General features: G+C 38.4%; 1 protein-coding gene across 3 annotated transcripts in view; it reads left to right on the top strand.

Moving 5' to 3' along the window:
* The window catches only part of MIPOL1 (mirror-image polydactyly 1), a 197,533-nt gene that overhangs the window by 125,656 nt on the left and 50,897 nt on the right, over nt 1–20,980 (top strand). The window lies entirely within an intron of this gene.

A 20,980-nucleotide genomic window follows, 5' to 3' on the forward strand; every position in this document is an offset into this window, starting at 1 on the left:
TAACATGCCAATTGTCCACCACATTTTAGTAATGCTGGTTATATAAAATTTATTCCCATCAATGAGTTTCCTCTTGCTGCTTACCCAGATTCCTACGATCAATACATAAACAATTTAAGAGATTCTTTTCGTTATATTCTTTGCTACATTGGTTCATCTTGCTTGTTAGGTGCTGAATTTGAGCATGTACCTCATTTGCCTTCCAAATAACCTCCCCTTGTGTTGCTGATTTAATATCCTGGCTGCTCCAGCTAGTTTCCAACTGAGAAGATTAGCCTCCTACTTGTGTGGTGTAGGCCGTCTTGTTCATACAGTCCCTTCTTTCACTGATGTGTTGTTTCACGGATCGAAATCTGCTTCTTTTCAGTCATGGATGACAGGCAGAAAATGCTGGAAATAAACTTTCTCACTTGTGATAACTGTGGATAGCCACTTACATTTTAATTTTCCTCTTAATTGTTTTCAGTGAAGTTGGAGCCTTCAGTAATTTCATCTGAGGTCTGATGTGAAGACATTATATAGCGTTTATGTTCTATCTCCCATTGACTTCAGTTGCAGCTGTGAGTACACGGTACTTCTGCTGATTAGACATGAGGCATTTATCTTGCACAGTCAGAAAATGGGTAACATACTATGAATCCCTCTGAAAACTTTCAGTTAATTCATGCTAAGGTGCCTTGACCAAAGGAAGGATAGATTCCACAACTGCTGAGCAGCATTCAGCTCCACTAAATATGGAGTGTATTTGCTCTCTTACTGCAGTCCCATTCCAATGGCTGCAACAAAAGAAACGGGAATAAACAGGTACCGGGCTCTTTCACTGGGCAGGGGTGATTCATGCCCAGGTATAGATCCACCCTGTGCAACATCTAGAAAGAAGTCTGGGAAAAAAAATGATCATGCAGGTAAAAGAAGAATCACGATGCATGTGAACTGGTAACCTTACATCTGGCATTTCCTAATATCTCTGTTCTTGACTTCATGACTTTATTAATGACCTGCCAAGGAAGGGGTTCACTCACCCAGCTTTAGCTGCCACTTGTCAGGGCTCCATTTATATACAGTCAATACAAAAGAGGGGGACATATCACCGCAAGGCAGTTCTTCTTCCCTAAAGAAAAATGCAGAAGATAGGTGAAATGTTCTTTGGAAGTGCCTGGTTCCCTTAAACTTCAGGTGGCTAAGGGTAGGGGAGATAAATGGCATCATTCCTCTGTGTGTAGTATTTGTGCGTATATTTATACACATAGGTCTGTATGGAAAGGTACACTCACAGATGGGTTTAGGTGTGTGTGGCCCTAAACACCCATATATATACAGTGTTAACATGTAGCTGTACATAATACTGTGTTTCTCCTCTACTTAACAGTACTTCAAAATAAATCTTAAATCAAACCTCAGGTGTGTTAAAGTTGCGTTTCTGAATTGAGCTACTGAATTTGGACCAGGTCTTAATTTGCTTTGTTAGTCACTGATGAGAGCTAGTAGTCCTGTCCCCCAGATCATCTTGGTAAAAATGTGTTATACCTTCAGCAATGATACGGAGGTGACTCTGGGTGGTAAAGAGTGGCTCCTTCCACTTCAAATGAGCCAAGAACATCTCAAGATGTGGTGTGTTTAATGGGCTTCTGTTAAAAGCTTGATAACACATTGAACAATGAGAGGTTGTCTGACTTTTGTCCTTCATTGTTTATAATGAAACAGGGTAAAGATGTGTTCCCTGAAAATCCAGGGGTATGTGTATTTTTTTCCTTAATCAGTTGTTAATGGTATCTACTTTTTTAAGATACATGTTTAGGGGATTAGGCTAACCTTGAGACAAGTTCCCTAACATTGTCCTTCCCTTTCTTGTATGTAAAAATATTAAGTGTAAAGCCATTACTTACCTTATTAACAAAATGTTATTCATAAAATTAAATTCCTAAAATGTGTGTTGGCATAGGAGATTTTTCTAGTCAATATTCTTGATTTAATCTTTGTTCCTTAGTAGTGTTACTTATTTTTCTTCCTGTGGAATAGTAACTGCAAATATGTATGTTACAAATATGCTGTAGGAAAGATTATGAATGCTTAGTTTAAATTACTGTATTTTTTTACAAACTTTTGAAAAGTTATATTTTTTAAAAATAATAATTTGGTTCAGTGCAGTAATAATTAAATAGCAAGATACTTTTATTATCAAATATACTTTGAATTTGTCAATCAATATTTATTTACTGTGGTTTTTTACTGAGCTGTGAAGTTTATTGTAGATACCAGCAGTTAGTTTCAGTGTTTGTAGCAACAAATATTTCAACCTAAATGCTAAATTACGATAATGGTGATGATATTTGTAGTTACTAGGAAGCAATTATTCTGATCATAGCTCTCCAAAATATAATATAAGGAGGGTTACAAAAAAATCCTTAAAAATAATAATCTGTAAAATAAAGATTTTTGAAGAGAGTAGGACAAGCAAAGGGGTTTGGTAGTAACTCAGTCAAAGGCGTGGTTACTTAGAGTTGAAAAACCATTGCTGATTATGGACTCTGAGCTAGCAGTTTATCTAGGAGAGATAGAAATTTTTATATATACATATATATATACATAAAAGGCCCTATTTTCAGAGAAACTGGCAGTTCAACTGCAGTCTGCTTGATGTAAAAAGTAAGACTTTTTGCAAAAGGTTATATATCACCTAGATGCTGGATGAAGTTCTCAGAATTTTTCAGAATACCACAGTGCAGTAAATTAAAAAGAAATCTAAGTTTTATAATATGTTGTATTTTAAATTTGCGTCACACCGTGAAGCCTCAGCACACAGTCTGAGTATTAAATAATGCTTCTCTGAGTGTAGAAGCATCAGTTTCTTGAAGCCTGAAAAATTAATTAATCTTTGTAGGAAATAAGAAGTTCATTAATTCTTGCCAACAGTGACAACTTGTTAGTGAGTAGACCAGAAAGAAACCCCTCACCCCTACTGAACTTACTGTGACAACTTTTACTGACTTCAGTTGAAGCAGCATTGGGCCCTATGTAATTAAGTCCAGTGAACTGTAAATATTCCTATAACATAATTTCGACAGTCACAGTTCATCTTTAGTTATTTACATTTCATAAGTTATCACTAACTCTTTCCTAGGTTTTATTTGATATTCTGGAAAACCGTGGCCTATTGATGGTGTCTCCATTCAGCTGCTGTTAATATATCCCTAAGAGCTGTTATGAATTAGTACTTTCTTTCCCCTCAAGAGGTGCAGCATAGCTGGATTTCCATCTTTGAGAAATGGTGGGAGTGCAGTGTATCTTCACAAATCATAAACCAAGACAGGCTACCAACTTCACTGAAAAACAGTATCTTTGGGGGCTGAACTTGCAAATTCCTTAATTTTTTGAGTACACTTTTTTGGAGTATTTGATTTTTCTGTATGAGTTATTAATTTTATTAACTCTGATACTTGAATTAAATTTAGGGAGTATCTTTTGTAGAAAACAGTTACATTTTACCAGCTGCCAGGATTCTGGGCAAAGGGCAAAGCAATACTGGTATAAATAAAACAGTGATAATTTATAGTTTTTAATATAAAAATCAAAAATCTGTCACATTATGGAATACAGAAAAAACATGATTTGAGGAAAAAATCTTGATTTCTTAATATTTAACTTTAACTTGTATTCTCGAAAGTTTTTCCTGCTGCTTTGATGTCTAGCAGTAGTAGTGGTGAATATTAAGATAGCAGTCCATTTCACCAGAGGCTGTTGATAATTTAGTCGTCTGAAACAGCTTCTTCTAAACAGTGTCTCTAGGATGTAGTTCCTCCCTCCAAGGGGTGTGGTCTTTTGTTAGATTATGTAAATCAAGAAACTCATTCATTACCACTGCATTGCTAATTCCTGCCTTAACCTGCAGAACCAGGAATTGCAGGGTGCTTTTCCTGCATACAGCAAACATGAGAAGCCACTGTTACTGCATTTGCTTTAGTTTCTTGGGGGAATTGAATGAAAGTAGATTCAAATCAGCGGGGGATTTGTTTGTCAAATTTTGCAAATCAGGCTGCAGAAAATGGAGTTTTACAAGCCCCATTCAGCAGTCCAACATATCACGCTCGCTTCAGTTTTCAATATAATGTTCATACTGACTCTTTCAATGTTAATTTTGATTGATTACTTACCAGCAGAAGTTTATACTGAAATCTTTCCTTTGTCCTCTTTATCCCTTGCTCACCTTTTCATTCTTTCCATGTCAATTATTAACACCGTGACGTTACTTGTTGCTGCAGTAACTTCGTTTCAATGCAGCTGTTGCCAGGTGAATTTTCTTGAGCGCTTGATTGTCACATTTACAAAGATTTTATGAGATATCAGAAAAGTTTTTTTTCAGGCAGCAGTCTTTAACTTTACATTCTCAGGGAACTGGCCTGTGTTGTCTCTAGATGTTTTATTTGAAAACAAAATACAAAGGGAAATGCACTGTGTGTTGGTTCCAGGTTATGTATGGTAGGTTTTGTTAGCAAGATAGATACCAAGACTTTGCAATATATTGGATTAAATTCACTGGGACAGATTTGCTGTGGCCCTGGTGCAGTAGAGGTTCACGAGGGGCTCAGCAGACAGAATGTGTCTGATTCATGTGTTAATTCAGATCTTGTTGGGTCTGTTTTTCAACTGGGAAGTGTTGCTGTAATTAGATGGTGAGTCTGGTGAAGCTGTGTGTTACCAGACTGAGACTGTTGCAAGACACGAGACCAAAGTTCAGGTGCTTTCAGCTCTCTGACAGCGTGCCAGTGGCCACGCAGCACACACCCTGGGGTGCTTTTCTGCTCTTAGAGTAGGGGCTGGTGGTTAATTCTCCAGAGATACACTTCCAGTTGTGACTAATTCACAGGCTTTAACTGGTCATCCCAACTGCAGGATTTAGGCAGAGGAGGCCCTTGCAGTTTGAAAGTTTCCTAGAGCATGTCTTGGCAGAGGTGAAACAATGTTCACCGTCATTTTCTTCTTCGAGGCTTCAAGTTCCTGCTTGTTTTGGGGTAGTTTCTGCCACAGAAACCCATGCAGAACACCAGCTCTGAAGAATTTTCTGATTTCTATCCTGAATTTCGTTAATATCTTTCCACACTGGATACAAACCTTTCTTCAGATCTCTTCCTAAGGCAGAGGAGCCCTGTACTGTCCACTGCTCAAATTAGTTCCTCATTGGCACAGTCTAAATGTTAACTTTCCGTTGGTAGACCAAAGCAGAGTGGGACCAAAACTAAACCACTTTCCCCCTCTCCCCAAGCCGCCACCCCCCCCCCCAACTCATTCATGGATGACAAACAAAAGGCAAAGAGCCAAGTTTTTGCCTTCCAGGGGAAAACCGAGTGTAACAGCCTGAAAACACTGCAAGGGTAGAGAGAAGCAGCTGGAGAAATAAGGAAAGAATGAAAAGCATATGAAAAGCCGTTGCTTAAAACCATTACTTCTCCTTTCCTTTTCCCATCTTTTTTAGCGTTCTTCCAAAAGTAGAAAAATGACAACTAGGCTCAAGTTCTCTTGTTTCTTTTATAGCATGCTGTGGATTCCTGTTAATAGATGTGAGGATGTGTGTACAAGGATCCATGTCAATTTTCTTGCTATAAAGAGGTGTTTTTTTCTTTTGAAGTGGGAACAGAGAATTACATTGTTTTGCTTTATTTCAAAATAAAAAATAATGTATCCTGCAGTGTATATTTCTTAAAACATAGCTGCTGTGGGAGTATGATACATTTTTACCCATCCCTGTTGTTGAAACTTTTTGGCTAGTTGATTTCTTTACATGTCCCTTAAAATGTTGGTAGCTCCTGTTAATTGTCCCAGTGCCTACTGAGGAGCCCAGAACTGATTGTCAAGCTTCCCTACTTAAAGCTCAGAGAACAAGCTGCTTATGATGACCCAACAGAGACATAAGGGAGGTCTATAAAAGGGAGAGTATTCAACTAGCCTTAATCCTTGTTTTCAGTAAGGCAGTGTCTTTAAGTGCAGACTAATTAGTGAACAGACATGATTGTAGATTCTTGTAGACATGTCTTTTGTTGGCTTGAGATGAACTGAGCAGCTAATAGAAATGGTTTAAAATCTCTGCTTTGCTTTTCTTTTAATGCACTTTAATAGGGTATGGAGATGAGAAAATACAAATCAAAGCAGGAGCAAAAGTAAATATAAACCATCCGACTACCTATGCTGATATATTCCATGCAGATATTAGCAGTTATGCTTGTAGGCCCCATTCGTGGAAGTCAGACCCTATGCTTCTAAAAGAACTATTCATTTTAAAACCTTTGACGTATATCAATAATACAAAGGCATGCATTTTTTTTTCCTGTTACAGTAATGTATTATGCAAGCATTACTTTGCATTTAAATAGTATGTTAAAGTCATCAATCACAAAGTGATCAATCAAGATAAACATAGTTCTCCCATTTTAGCACTTGGGAAACTGAATTCCAAGAAGTGAAGTGAATTTCCTTGAGAATTGATTGCATGCCTGAGACTAGAACCGAACTCTTTAGAGGGATGGCCCCCCTCTTTAATTATTTGTTTATCATATCTTATTACATATTGTATAATAAAATTTCCAACAGGTAGGAATAGCCATCTGCACATTCCAAAAAGTCATTTATGGTAAATTTGAATGCAAGGGAAGGCGTATGGGGAAACTCAGTTAATGATGAATAACATCTAGTCATAGTCACCTGAAAGAGAAAGCATTCCTTAAAGATCAGCAAGGCATTTGCAGTATAGCAAGAGGGTTAAGAAAAAAAAAATCCAAACCAAACTTGTGGGTTTCTTTTCTAATTGTATTTTCCCTATTATTTGCATATTGCTTGACCTTGACACAATGCAGATAGGAAGCAGACGTAGCAACTTATTGTTCTACTCATTTTCTAAAATTAACCATAAATTCCAGTGATATTCAATAACAGTACCTTGGTTATTGAAGCTCATAATCTTTTTGCTGCCTTTATCACCTGTATTATCGATAGGAGATAATTACTGCAAAGCAGCTGGCTGTTGGTTTTAGACAGCATCAATTGTTCTCCTGTCCCAGCTGTTGGCTAATAAGGACAGTCAACACATCTGTTTCAACAGCTGGTAATTAACAAAAGCCTAATTGCTGCAACTCTTTTAACAACAAATCTATGAAAGAGTAGGGATGTGGAGGAATATTATTTACTTTGTGCTCTGCACTTTCTGTGACCAGTTTCTTTTTTCTTTTTCTTTTTCTACTTTGAACACCACTGCCTTTGTCTGACACATTGAATAGCAGGAGAACACAATATGGTAATCCAGAGCTTAAGTTTTTCAGATCTTTGTTGGTGTTTCTTATTGCAACATTTCTTTGCTAAGTTGCAAGATAAAATGGATCAAAAGCATTTTGTGGAGTTTCATACAACAGCTACAATCCGCAGCAGCATGCCTATGCAATAGGGCTGCCAATCCAGCAGCCTGCAAAAGAAAGTAATGGGTTTCCCCATTTGTGTATGAGTTTAATAGCCCCACACCCCTTTCCAAAAAAGGTGTCATCATTCTGAAAGTGGTGGTTATTTGAAGAATTCTATTACTGCTGTTCAGATCCTTCACAAAATTTGTTGCACAGACGGTGTTTTTTCCTTCCTCTGTTGAAACCTGCATACGTTGGTCAGTTTAAAAGTAAATGCCAGGTGGCACCTTGCACTGCACAAATATCTCAGCATTTTAGCATTACAGAATCGGAGAGGGTCCTGCACAAAGCTTGTCTAAATATCTACATTTATAATATCAGTCAGCAAACACGTAGTCAAAGACATTTCTCTTAATTAGACTTATTCTGTGTGTTATCCTTGGGTACAGCACACATATAATTGGAATACTCATCACTAAATAGAGAGAATGCATGTATACAAATACAGGGAAATGTTAATCCCATTGAAGTCAACAGTGAACTTCTGTTGGCTTCAATGGGTCAGGATTTTCCCTGCAAAACCGAATTTTCTTAAAAGCTGGAGACAAATTTGGCATTCATTATGCTACCCGTGAAAAGAAAGTGTTCAAGTATTAATGGAACTATTGCCTGAAGTATTATGCAAGTCAGGCATGTATTGCAGATTGTGTGAATGACTGAGTCAATAAAAATTTCTAAGAAATAGCATTTAAAGTGGTATTTTGAAGCGGTAAACTGATGATGAAAAAATTGTGATTCTTTGCTAAAAGTTAGTCAAGATCACTTGATTAAACTTGTCTCACTAACATTTCTGTTGGCAAATATTTCTGTACACTGAGTTCTTAATTGCCTGCTGGGTATGTTGAAAGGTATATAAGAAATTCTACCCAAGTGCTTGCCATTGACAGAATACAGATTGCATAATTAAAAATATTCTAGCAAGACAAGTTTAGTTCAACAGGTGTTCAAGTGAAGAAATGTATAATAGGTGCAGTGAAAAAGTATAAGATATGCTTTGAACAAATAAAACCAAAGCATTGGCTAAAATTCTAGCTGTGAGATAGTAACGTAGAGAAGTGTTTACTGTCTGGGTTTATCAGGACATGATTTTTGTACACAACAATCTTTGGTGATTGAAATGGTTTCTTTTGTCTTGCACAAATAAGAGGAAAAAAACACCTGCATTAGATTATACTGTGGAAAATTGCTGGAGCATTTGATAGTTGACAAAAATGTTTATCTTTTCAGTGGGTTATTTTGTTTCATTTTGCAAGTTATGATTTTCAAGAAAAATGCCTGTGGGTAATGTATCACTCTTCTCATTCCCTTCCCTTCCTCTTCCTTCCTCTGAAGATTACAAGAATTATCAGATATGCAGCAACTAGCTTTTTTTCCAGTTGAAATGTAGTTGAATCTGAGTGAGTTGCAACAGAAATTTGGACAACTCCTGCAACTATGCACCAAAACGTAGGTACGAAGTGGAAATAATGCTTTTGCCCAAGGCAGAGATCTAATAGAATCTAATCAAATAGATATGCAGTAGGGGGAAATGTGATTACCTCATATAAAATCTAGTAAATAGATTTTTAGCAGAAAGGACCAGAAAGCTTTAGTATCAGAATATGCTTTTGAATCCTGAGTGAAGGTAACTCATCTATATCAACAGATCTCATCCAACAGTATAGTGTCCATAAAAGTCCATGGGGTGCCCATCCCCTACTGATTCAATAGGAAGGTGCTGTCTATTGAATCCTTTCCTGTACTTTTTCCATCAAGACAGATGGTTCCTATAAAGACTTAAATGCGTGTTCTCACGATCGCCTCTATTCGCTTTTCTTACTTTCATTTTAAATCCTAAGTCCGAGTTCTACTTGGGTGGAAAGCATTGCAGTAGGACTGTGGAGAAAGCAAGATTCAGGGAGTTGTTCTGGTCAAAACCAGTACCAGCTATTCAGACTCAGTATAATTGATCCCTTTTACAAATCTAGAATTGCCCAGATTGAAAGTGAAACTGTTTTAAATTATCTGTTGAGGATCCTCTCATCACAGGAGACGTGACAGTAGCTTGTTCACAGCATCTTAGAAACTCACAGTCACCCAGTTGCACAAGTGGCTCAAGGTAGTGAAGCCTGCAGCCAGCCTTGGGAGCAGGCATGAAGCTTTGTCTTTTTTCCCCAAAGTGCTAGGCACAACTTTAATCCAGCTGGAGAAAGAGCCCAAGTTGTCTTGCTGCATTGTCTGATGAGAACTTCAGATATCAAAGGAGAAGTACTAACAGGCTTGCCAGGTTCAAAGTTGGTTTGAGAACATCTTGGTAGTTAAGGTGTGGACATGTCAGTGTGAGGCATATACTCGTGGATTCTTTCTTATTCCCAATTTTCCTGCTAACGGATACATTTATTCAATAATGATTTATTCTTTTCTTAAGTGTAACAGTTGCTGTTGAACTCAGCACTTTGATTCTGAGTTTCTGTGTGTATGAAAATATCAGATAAATTTGAGTGTGTATACCTGCTAGTAATTCATTTTCCGTAAGGTGAAGACCACAAGGTGAAGTAGTAAATATTAACTCAAGCTCTTCTCTGCCTTTCCTTCCAAATCCTGGAAGAGTTATGGACTGAAGCATTCCCACTGAAGTGATTGGGACAATTCATTTTTATAATCCTGTACAGACTCATGGCTTTTATGCAAGATCTGTAGTTTAATTCTGATAGTGGGATTAGACACTGCTGCCTTCTGCAGAAGTACTGTTTGTCAAGAGGCAACAGTCATTCTGTCTCTTTGCATGAAAGGTTATAATTTGGAGTATATTATCACTTAGCATCAGTTATAAGCTTTGGAGCGTAAATTGTTCACTCCTTTTTTGCTCAAGTTACTGCCTTGCATGCTTTTTTCTGCTCCTTTTATGAAGCACGAGTTATTTCAACGTACATATTTTCCTAAGGAAAAGAGACTTGTGAAATGTTGCAGAGTGTCTCAGTTGGACTAGGTTGTCTCAGTTGGACTGGCATCACGCTGAAATCAGGGGTAAGGAACTGTAATAAGTGAATGTCTCATAACAGAGAAGCCACAGGGTAACCAAGTCCAACCGGGAATGGAAGGGCATGGTCAATGACTGGTCAAAGGTCAAAGCCAAGGACTTTACAATAATGGGGATCTGCAATAGAGGTTGAGTAGTGAAGTAAGTTTAGAAAGATTTACCCCAGCAAGAATTACTCCTGCATCCTTGGAGTGGAGCTGTGGGTGACACCTGTTGAACAGTCAAGAATGCCTCACCAGCCTAATGGGAGTGGGAGAAGCAAATTGTCAGCCAAACTCATATATGTCAGGTTTATCAGTCTTGGTCAAGTTTATTAAGCCCTTATTAGTTGACAAGACCAATTACCTGTGCCTACTCTAGTAACTAAAATAGGATCAAGGCATGGGCTTGCACAGTGACATGCAATCATCTATGCTTTTTGTTAGAAAGTTCCCTGGCACGGTTTTAACCTGCTCTCCCAGACAATGCCTTTGAATGATACTATGTACCAGGGCCTATTCCCCTTTGACAATCCGGTGTTAGCAGCCCTTCCTTTTAGGGGTGAACAGAAGAGAGCTTTTGACATGGTAACACAAGGCAGGTCATGCCAGTAGATCTCAAGGCTGGAGCATAGTTTCTGGCTGGTTCTTTTTAGCAATAGAGAGGTGACTGCTGTGGTCAGTTTGGGGTCTGTTAGCAGATCCTGAAAATGTACCAGACAGAGAGCCCTGAAAGCACACAGTTTCTGGCTGCAGCACAGGTAAAACATGTCTGGCTGTAACACAAACTTTCTTCTGTTCTTCTGCCAGTTCAGTTCCGCCCTGAACTGGATAGGACACTTTTGGGGCTGAGGGGAACGTTGTTTTTATTGAATAGGGTCTTTGTTTCCGCAAAGCTTCTGAGACAACATTACAACACTACCTTTTGGTTCCTGTGCTGACAACTTGCTGTTTGTGGCAGATACTGACTTGATATCGTAAGTGGCCAAAGTCATTTGCGTGGACAACGGATTTATCGTGGGTGCTGACATTTGAAGCTTTCCCAGAGTAATCTGCCAGTAGGTCTCAGACACCACGTGGAAGGCTTCTTCAGCTCACTCCAGCCTACGTGGTTGTTTCCTTCTTGATTTCCCCTAAGGACGTTGCCAGTGAAGTTTGTTACAAAGTGTAATAGTCTTCGTGGTGCATGTGAAGCAAGTCAGGTCTCTCACAGTTGAGGGAAACATGTCTGTTATTAAAGTAGATCAGAGAGGTTTTTTCTTCTTTGTTTTAAGCTTATATTTGATAACCTGGTCTGCCTTAGAAGGGAGGTGTCTGTTTTCTAGTCCAGTTACCTATGCAGCTGTGAAGGGGGACATAAGAAGGCTTCCTCAGATAAACAGTATACACCATGCCCAAAACAATGTGCTTTATTTTCCCTTCAGATAAGTTTCTCTGTATTGCTGATGTCTTTCCATTACTTATTTGAAACTGCATTTTTCCAGCTAATTTTTAGATCAGAAATGAAGTCTGTGATGTCACCAAGGCCAAACCTGAATTACAGAACATGGAGAAATGTGCCCTTTCCACATGCCCACAGCTGAAAGCAGTCTTTAATATGAGAAGTAAAGGAATTAACTTTTGTTATTTTCATATAGATTCTAAAGCCATAGCTACTATGCAGAAATAACTGTTGTGAGTGGCTTTTTACTTCTCTATGAAAACAAAGTCTTCATTTGTTTTCTTTTGATTTTCTTTTCACCGTGTGCATCATGGTTTAATAGTGTCTAAAGTATCTACCTATCTATATATGGAGCCCTAACTACTTGCTGTTTTAAAGCACCTCCAACTTGTGTTCTTAATAAAATCCCTCCTACTAAAAGGTCAGCATCTCTGCACATGACATTATTTACGTGCAAAGCCCAATGCAGTTATGAATGTGTATTTTAGAGCTGTCATCCTTGAAAGTTTTCAGGAATCTTTTTGTTGTCACTAAGGTTATATCTTACCTGAAATAACCTTTGCGGTATCTGTAGGTGGTTATCCGTATGCACATAGTAGGCATGTATGATGGTATCTCTGGGGTTTTTAGCTATGTACTCAAACAAATGGAAACCATAAATGAAATCTTGGCCCTGGGAAGTCAATTACAGTTTTGGGTCAACCTCTCAGGGGCAGAATTCCAAATTAATCTTCCTCACTCCATGAATCATTCTTTACAATAAAATGGTTCCATGTATTAGTCTCACATACTCATCACATGCCTTGGATTGTCCTTTGAATAGCTAATTTCTCCTACAATTTCAATATACCATATATTGCTTGGAAGAAGTGTAGGATATTACAAAATAATACTGCAGATGATGAAGAAACTTTGTATCAACATCGTATCTGAGGTTAGATGAGCAAATTCTTAATTCTCACTGAAAAATATCATGAGCATTTCATATAGACACTTTCTTGCATAGTGTGATAACGGACTGAATCTGCCCGTAATATATGCTCATTTGGGCACATCATTAGGTGAAAGAGTAAACTGCTTGTCAAAATCTGCTGGTACAGTGCACTTCCCAGTGTGATGTGACCATGCAGTACAACAGTGAGGCATTCACATCTCAGGCATAATGGTTCAGCTGGTATTGCTTTAAGATAATTAGTAGATATTAAGTTTGCTCTTTTTGTAATAAAATGAACCAGATATGTACCTATTCTGGGCAAAAATGCTGTTGGATGCTTTCATTTTCTTTGACAGAGCAGTAAAAGGCTATTTGGTGATTTTTTTTTTTCCCCCTGATTGCATAATCTGCATATTTGTTGTGGTCTGTTGCTGTCGTAGCAGTCACAACAGGATTTCTCAGAAATTAATGACCATATAAGCAATATTCATATGGTATGATCATGTATTCTTCCTGGGGAATTTGTTGTTGTGATGAAGACAAGAGTCTGGACCTCAGATAGCGACATCTTTTACAAGTCTTCTGAAAAGCTCCCTAAAAATAGTAAGTCAGGGATAGCATAAAGACTGAGTTGGGGAAGGTGGCATTAGGTAGACTTGCAGCACAACACTTCTTGAAAATGACAATTCCATTTTGGAATAAAAGCAAGATTATGGGATTACCATTTTTAATTCCAATAAGAGAAAACATTAAGACATTCTTTGTAAAGTAACTGAAAAAGATGCACCTATACATGCTAAAAAGCCATTGTTGATGCATTTGCATCCTATATGTGAAAACCCTGACTTCAGCTCCCTGATCCAAGTTGGGCACCCTCAAACATTTTGATGGCTGGGCTGTGGAGTTAGTCTCCTTTCCCATGATGCATCTTCTGTCTGGATCTGCTTTTCGCATACTTAGCATTTTAATAAAAAATTATTTGTGCCAGTCACAGAGAGAGGACATAGACCAATGGAAGTCACCAGAAACATGGGTAATTCACATGACTTTAGAGCAGGGAAGTATTCTCGCTGTTGGGAGTCTGCCATGTCCAGAATGAGTTAACGCAAGAGACTGGGACTTAACATTAGGTTTCTGCATCTAAAACTAATAACCTAATCACATGGCTGGGGAGGGGTTCTCTATTCTGTCAGAAATTCTGCCTGACATTCCTCAGAAATATTTCCATCTAAACCAATGCATTTTCACAGGGCATTATTGTTCCAGTGAAACAATGCTTTTTATTAAAAAAAAAAAAAAGTTTCATTAACTGATATTTATTCTGACCAACAATAGCATTAGATTGTAGAGTAAAATCTTATTATGGTTAATTGTTTGATCCTGATGCAAACTCATAAAGGTCATGTTTACTGTTGAGATCCCATTCCTTTGTGCCCAGAGGGAATGTCAACCCGGGTGTGGTTGTGGTGGTGTGTTGGGGGAAGCTGTAGCTTAAAGGCTGTTAGAGTTCCCACCACCGCCACTGTTACCCTGAAATTCACACACAAAAACAACCCTCAGGGTAGGTTCTTCGGGGTAGTTTTTCTAGCTGTACTGATCCTCCACAGCAGTGCAGATCCATCAGGGATCAGTAATACAGTTGCTTGATTTACTCTAAGTAAAGATAGGTTTAGTAAAAACTATTTCCATTAGAAAACGATGTGTTGAGAAATAACTTTTCATGCACTTCTAATGATTTCAGTTAGTATTCCAAACTTTTCCAACTCCATTTTATCTCCCAGAAGTGTTATTTGGTGAATATTTGAAACTACATTTCAAACTTCAAAAATTCCACTTGAAGTTTTAATTTTATATTTTAAATTTGGATTTATTATTGTTAATTATGTGTTTCATGATGTGTCAATAATTTATAACATTGCTACAGTACAGTTCTAATTTTCACTTTTCATTTTTAAAATCGTCAAGGACAGCTGATACTTAAATGGAAGTTGAAACATTTTATCTAATTTTCTAGGTCAACGTGTCCCCTGTTTGTATTGTAATACTGTAAACAGTTTGACACGTTAGCCCTGTGATTTAAAAAACAAGGAGATCACTTAGTGTATTACTAGAGTGCTAGGCGTTTTCAGTCCCTTCCTGTTAGCTGGAGTCTTTTTCTTGACCCTGAAAACCTCTGATCCCCTAATTAATAAGACAAGTGCTTATATTCTTTTCTAGATCAATGTGTCACCTGCTTCTGTTGTTGGTGGAACAGTTTGATATGTTGACACTTTGATATAGAAACTAAGATGAGCTGTTGTAATCTGCACTAAGTAGCAGCTGCTAATGTAAAAATAACAGAATGGTTAGAAGTTGGATGTCATAATGTGTCACAACATGACCTGCTCTATCACGCAGTACGCACTCCTCTTATTGAGATGATGTGTAAAATGTAAAAGCGTTAAAAATAGTGTAAAATAAAAATAATTCTTCAATGGTTTGAAAACATTTTTCCAGATTTTTTTTTCTTGCTTATTCATTCTAATTCAGAATGAAAGAAACCTTTGTTCTCCCTCCCAGTCTCCTGCTGCCCTGAGAAGACACCTGACCTCTTACTGTCCAGCTAGCCTGCTAATATCAGCAGAAACATACTTCTGTCCTATGAGAAATGGTAGCAATTCTCAGTTGTGTGTTTGTGGCTAGATTCCATTTCAGACGCCAGATAACATAGGACCAAAGGAGCAGAAAGACATCTTATTGCCATCTTTCCCCATTATACAGCTCTACTGAGTGTAAATGGTTGAGTCCATAAATTGCAGAAATGACCTTTGAGACTCTCCAGACTTCTCATCCAGCCTTCTTCTAATTCATAGGAATATCCTGGATCAGTAGAAAGCAAGCTGTTGATAGCAACTATTACCGAGTTAAGGAATACTTGCACGTTGACAGATATCTCAGTCAAGCTGGGGGAAAATGCTTTGGGTGGGAAGGGTGTCAGTTCTAATTGGGTTAATTATAATCTCAATAAGAATAAAGTAAGAATAAGTCTTCTACAAGAAGAATACTTATTAAGCAAGAAAGTTACGTCTTAGAAAACAGGAGATATAGAGACAAATGAAAATTGCCAGAGCTATTTAGCTATAAGCTAAATCGGCCCTTGGAAAGGAAATTAGAACGAACAATAGTGGAACGACTGAAATGAAAACAAGGAAAGAGGAAATGTGCCACCGCTCTGAGCATGGCATGGAGATCAAGGATAATCCGGATTAGGTCCAAAAGTGTGTGATGTTATTTTTTTTTCTCTTAGCATTGGGCAATGATGATGTCAACTATGAGGACAGGGGTTAAGAAAAGTGAATGTATGGAAATGGAGTACATCATAGCTGTTCAATAGATTATTGTGCTCAGATTGGGATAATGGATGGTTTCTATCCCGAATTCTGAAAGAGCTGGTACCTGAAATTGCAGGAATGATAGTAAAGTTCTTTAATAAATCCTATGAGGCTGAGTACGGTGTAATATGACAAGGAATTAGCAGAGGCAGCATCTGTATTCAGAAGGGCAAAAAACATAATTCTGATAATTGTAGACCAGTTAGTCTTTTTTGTGAGGCTTCAGAGTAAATTTGGAAGGAAAATGTTTTTAAAGCATGGATCCATCAACAATGGATTGAAGTACAACTTTCACCCAAGTAAGATCATGCAAGAATTCTTCTTTGGTGTGATAACTGGTTATTTAGACAATGAAACTTGTTAAATATAAGCTGACACATAAGCTTATATGTGGTGCCATATGGAAAATTATTAATTATGGTGGAGAATGTGTATATTATTATTTTACAAGCAGGCACAAGCTTAATGTGGGAAATGCTGCTTGCTGTTAACTGGGTTCACCTAGCATCTCTTGTTTGGAAGGATGGGCATGTTGAGCTCATGTCTGTCTGCAAAATGTCATGTACCCATGAAAGAGATGAGGGATTAGTCAAAGGCAATAAGGAACTAGTTAGCAGGAAGGCAACAGCAAACAGCTTTGAAAGGAGAAGCGTTAAGGTCCAAGGATTTCACTAGTGGAATTTCTCTCCAATTTCTCACCAATTGGTGCTGAACCAGTTTTCTTTAATGCTGTCTTTGAGAACCTTTGGCATGAAGAGCAACAGCGTACCGACGAAATTGGTTGATGACGCAGAGCTGGGATATGTTATTAATACAAAGTGGAGATATTATTGATACAAAGCAAGTTCAAGCTATCTTGCAGAAAGATTGGAATGGCCTCAAGTCCTGGAAAAATAAAAGCAGTGGGGTGGAATTCAGTGGTACCAAGTGTAAGGTAACATCGTTTCAGGGTGAATAAGAATTTCTACTGTTAGCCAGGTAATACCAGTGGGCAGGAGAACAGACAGGAACCAGAGTGTGACTGTGAGCAAAATGGATGCAAGAATGTATCAGGTAAGGTGTTTCCACTGGAGTTAGGACCTATTGCTAGCAAAGTACTGATGAGAGATGGGTTTGAATTGATCAGAATGGAGAGCCTGCTTACTGAGAGGTAACAGAAAAGGTTGTTTGTTTAGCCTATGTAAGGAAGGAGAAATATATCTTCTCCATAAATATACATAGGTGGAAATATATATGCTCTCTATAAATACATGAGAAAAAAAAAATCAGTAAAAAGATAAAGCTATGAAGCTTTGTTACTCGAGTTCATTGAATGTTTTTTTCCTTCTGTTGGATGTTGGAAAGCATTATAAAAACCATCTCTCACCCACAGGGAACCTGACAGCATAGGATGCTGTGTATTCTTTCTTCTTTCAATTTAGATTAGAGTTGAGGGTGCTCATGTTTGCCCTAGAGGAATTAGGAAAAGATAAAAACTAGTTTTACACTGTTTTCCTTTGCTTAAGTCTTGTGTTTTTCCAGCCTTTGGGTTAACAAAGCACATAGCATTGTTCATTTAAATATTTTGAAACAAAAGCAACAGCAAAAGGATCAGTAATGATATTTTCTTAGTCAAGATTGGCTATTTTAAGTTTGATAGGTAGCAATTAGCTTTTAGATTTAATTGGAAAATTTAAATTTTCAACAAGTAACTTTGCTAAAATGCAAAATGGGAAAAGTGTAGAAACGAGAATTCTCTTTTACAGGAAAGTGCGGGGGGGGGGGGACAAAGAAGGGGTAAGGATCTATCCACGTTAAACCAAATATGAAAGTGCAGGAACTTGTGCGCAAAACAAAATTGTGAGAAAGAGACCATATCCCAGTGATCAGAATACCCTTTCACGGTTAAACAGGAACTTCACTGAGGGTGACCCCTGTACCAAAGTGGTGACCGACCTTACCTCTAAATTGACCTTTTTAGGGAAAACCTCCACCAGAGGAACCTGAGTGCAATTCTTTTTCTTCTTGTTGCTCCTTCTTTTACCCTACCTTCCAAAAAAATATAATCAAAACTGATCTATTTCTGTGAAGAGTTCTGATTTCCACAGCTTGACATTTTCCAAAGGAATAACATTTTGTTAAAAAGTTCCCAAGCAGCTATTGTTATTAGTAGAGGTGAGCTCATGTAGGATTTTTGCCATGTGCACTATGGATGGATTTCAATAGACATTATAGGAGTCTTCCAAATGTTTTATAGTAGTGCAGGCACCATTATTTTAGTTAGCAATTTAATTTTGTGTTGGGCACTGTTTTGCTTGCTTTCTTCTAGTCTAGGATGTCTAGGAAGACATCTCTCTTTTGGAAGGATATTTGAGTCATTTATTTGTGTTTACCACTCTTCAGGCCTGTGAATGATGGTTCATTTTGTTGCATGGTTGCATGCTGTGCACAAAAACTCTTGTGCTAGAATTTTTGTTGGTCTCATGCAGCTCCCTAGTACCAACCCCACTACATGCTACTGAGGAGGTTAGCAAATGTCTACTTTTCTTTCCTTCACTTTTTGTAGCTGTTTTTTGTTAAATCCAAAGCACTTGATTCTGCTGTTATTTTTACTGGTGCAAACCCAGATGCAAACCAACTCAAATTAGTGTAGTTTTCTCTGCTGAAAAACTGTCATAAATGAGTCTTCAGGCTGTAGTGCCTTCTGACTTTTGTCCTGAAAAGCAAGTGGAACACTAGGTGTATTTTTTATGATAGTTCTCCAAAGAGACTAGCCGTTAATCTCTCCGTGAGTAGGTGTGTCAGCTGCAAACATTTCCTTCAGTCTACCATTTCAATCACACTTCACAGTACACTGAAAATTGGCAAGGATGTTAATTATTGGCCTCTAGAACAAACCACCTACTTTGATTCAAGCGTGTTTTCCAATTTTTAAGAACGTTGTTTCACCTACAGAACAGTATAATTACAGAAAATAGCTTGGTTTGGCTAACATCCTTGTGTTCTGTGAGTTCTGCTTGCAAGGCAGCAAGCAGCAGTGGGCAAGAGGCTCACCTGCAGAGGATTTTAACCTCTTGCTGACAGAGTTAGGGCTTGCCAGCATCCAGTACATTGTTTTCAGTATCAGAAGCTCTAAAATACTGTCACTCAGAGGTTAAACATTAACGCTTTTTGCTTTCAAAGCTGAAGGAACCCTCCGTATAGTAAGAAAGTTGGTTTTTATTTTCCAGGGAACTTCCTGTTAAAAGTTTATGAATGTCTGTTACAGGAGCAATTACAGCGGTGGGTCCTGTACCCAGGCAATGCAAAACCGTGGGTGCAACATGACACACTGAGCAGCACGGTGCAGAGACTGGTTGTGTAGCTGCATTTGTGCAATGCGGTGTTTAATAAAATTTGCCAGGAGTCAGCCATGTATCCAGGACATGATTAATCAACCAGGAGAATAAATTGCCCATAGATGACTGGGAGTTGACAGTAAACAGTAAAACACCTGCCTTGAAGACCTACAGTTTTAATAGACAAACAGGAAACAGAAGCAAGTGGGAGCTCTGTTTAAGGAGAGAGATTTTGAGGCATACAGGCAGTCGTTCATGATTATGCAGTGAGTTTGGCAGAGCTAGAGGCTGAACTCTGTGCGTTTCCCTTCATGTTTGTAGCTCATGTAACAGGTCTTTAATTTATGAAGAAACTTTTCCGCAACGCTGTCCTGAAGAGTTGGCAGAATCCGCAGTCAGCGTTTCTCACACATGTGCCTCTTGGTTTGGGGCTCTACAATTTGTACAATTAATAACTTACTCCATGAATTAAAAACATTGGAAAGCAGCCCAATGCTCAAGCTCATGTGTCAAAGAATTGCTGTGCAAGCCCGGTCTTATTTGTTGTTACAACAATTATTCATCCGCTGATTTTAAGATAATTTATATGGTACCTGGGCCCTCAAGGGAGTCCTGCAGTGCTATTGAAACTGGACGATTTTAAATTAATGGTGATTAAGCTATAGAGCCATATTAAATATAGCTGAGTACTTATTTCTCCTACCTCCTCTTTAACTGTAAGGCCATGTCGGGGCTGGCTACCTTCCTGACTTACAAGCCACATGCTGCAATTTCCATAATGGCTGTGAGTCACAAGCCCTTCACAGGGTGGTGTGAATAAACAATGGGAGAGGGAACATCCGGGAAGGTTCACAGGTGGGAGATGACAGCGATTGCTCAGGGATTCCCTTGGTCCGCTATAAACTAGATCCTGGGTGAAAACGCGCCCAGGCCCCAGAGCGAGCCGGCAGTGCTGGTCTCAGCAGTCCCTGCTGGCTCATCGCCTGCCGCCGCTCAGGGCGCGGGTTCTCCGGCAGCTCTCCTGCCCGTCACATCAGCCAGTGGCTCCCACCATAGGAGCCGCGCTTAACAGCCGGAGGGCCATGTGCAGACCAAGAGTCGTGCATCAGTAGTTTACGGCTGAGTGCCTTGCTTCACTCTCTGTGTGTCGGTCAACAGTTTTGCCCTATAGGAACATTATATTGACGTGAAATATGTTTGCTGATAAACACTTGGCTGAACTGAAGAGGTCTTAACTTAGCCATTCAAAAAGTTTACCATATATGTGAGCGAGGCCATTCAAAACATCGTTCTGCTGGGAAAAAAAAATAGAAACCATTGCAATGCTACAACAAGAAAGGATTTTTCATAAGAATTAAATAGGCAGCGTTGCAAAACAGTATAACTTTATATGTGTAATTATAATAAAGCGTGGCTGAAGTGAACACACAAAGGATTGTTACGTTTTCAAAGCAATATGGATATTCTGAATAAATTGT

This window comes from Harpia harpyja, chromosome 3 (assembly GCF_026419915.1).
Source record: "Harpia harpyja isolate bHarHar1 chromosome 3, bHarHar1 primary haplotype, whole genome shotgun sequence".
NCBI lineage: Eukaryota > Metazoa > Chordata > Aves > Accipitriformes > Accipitridae > Harpia > Harpia harpyja.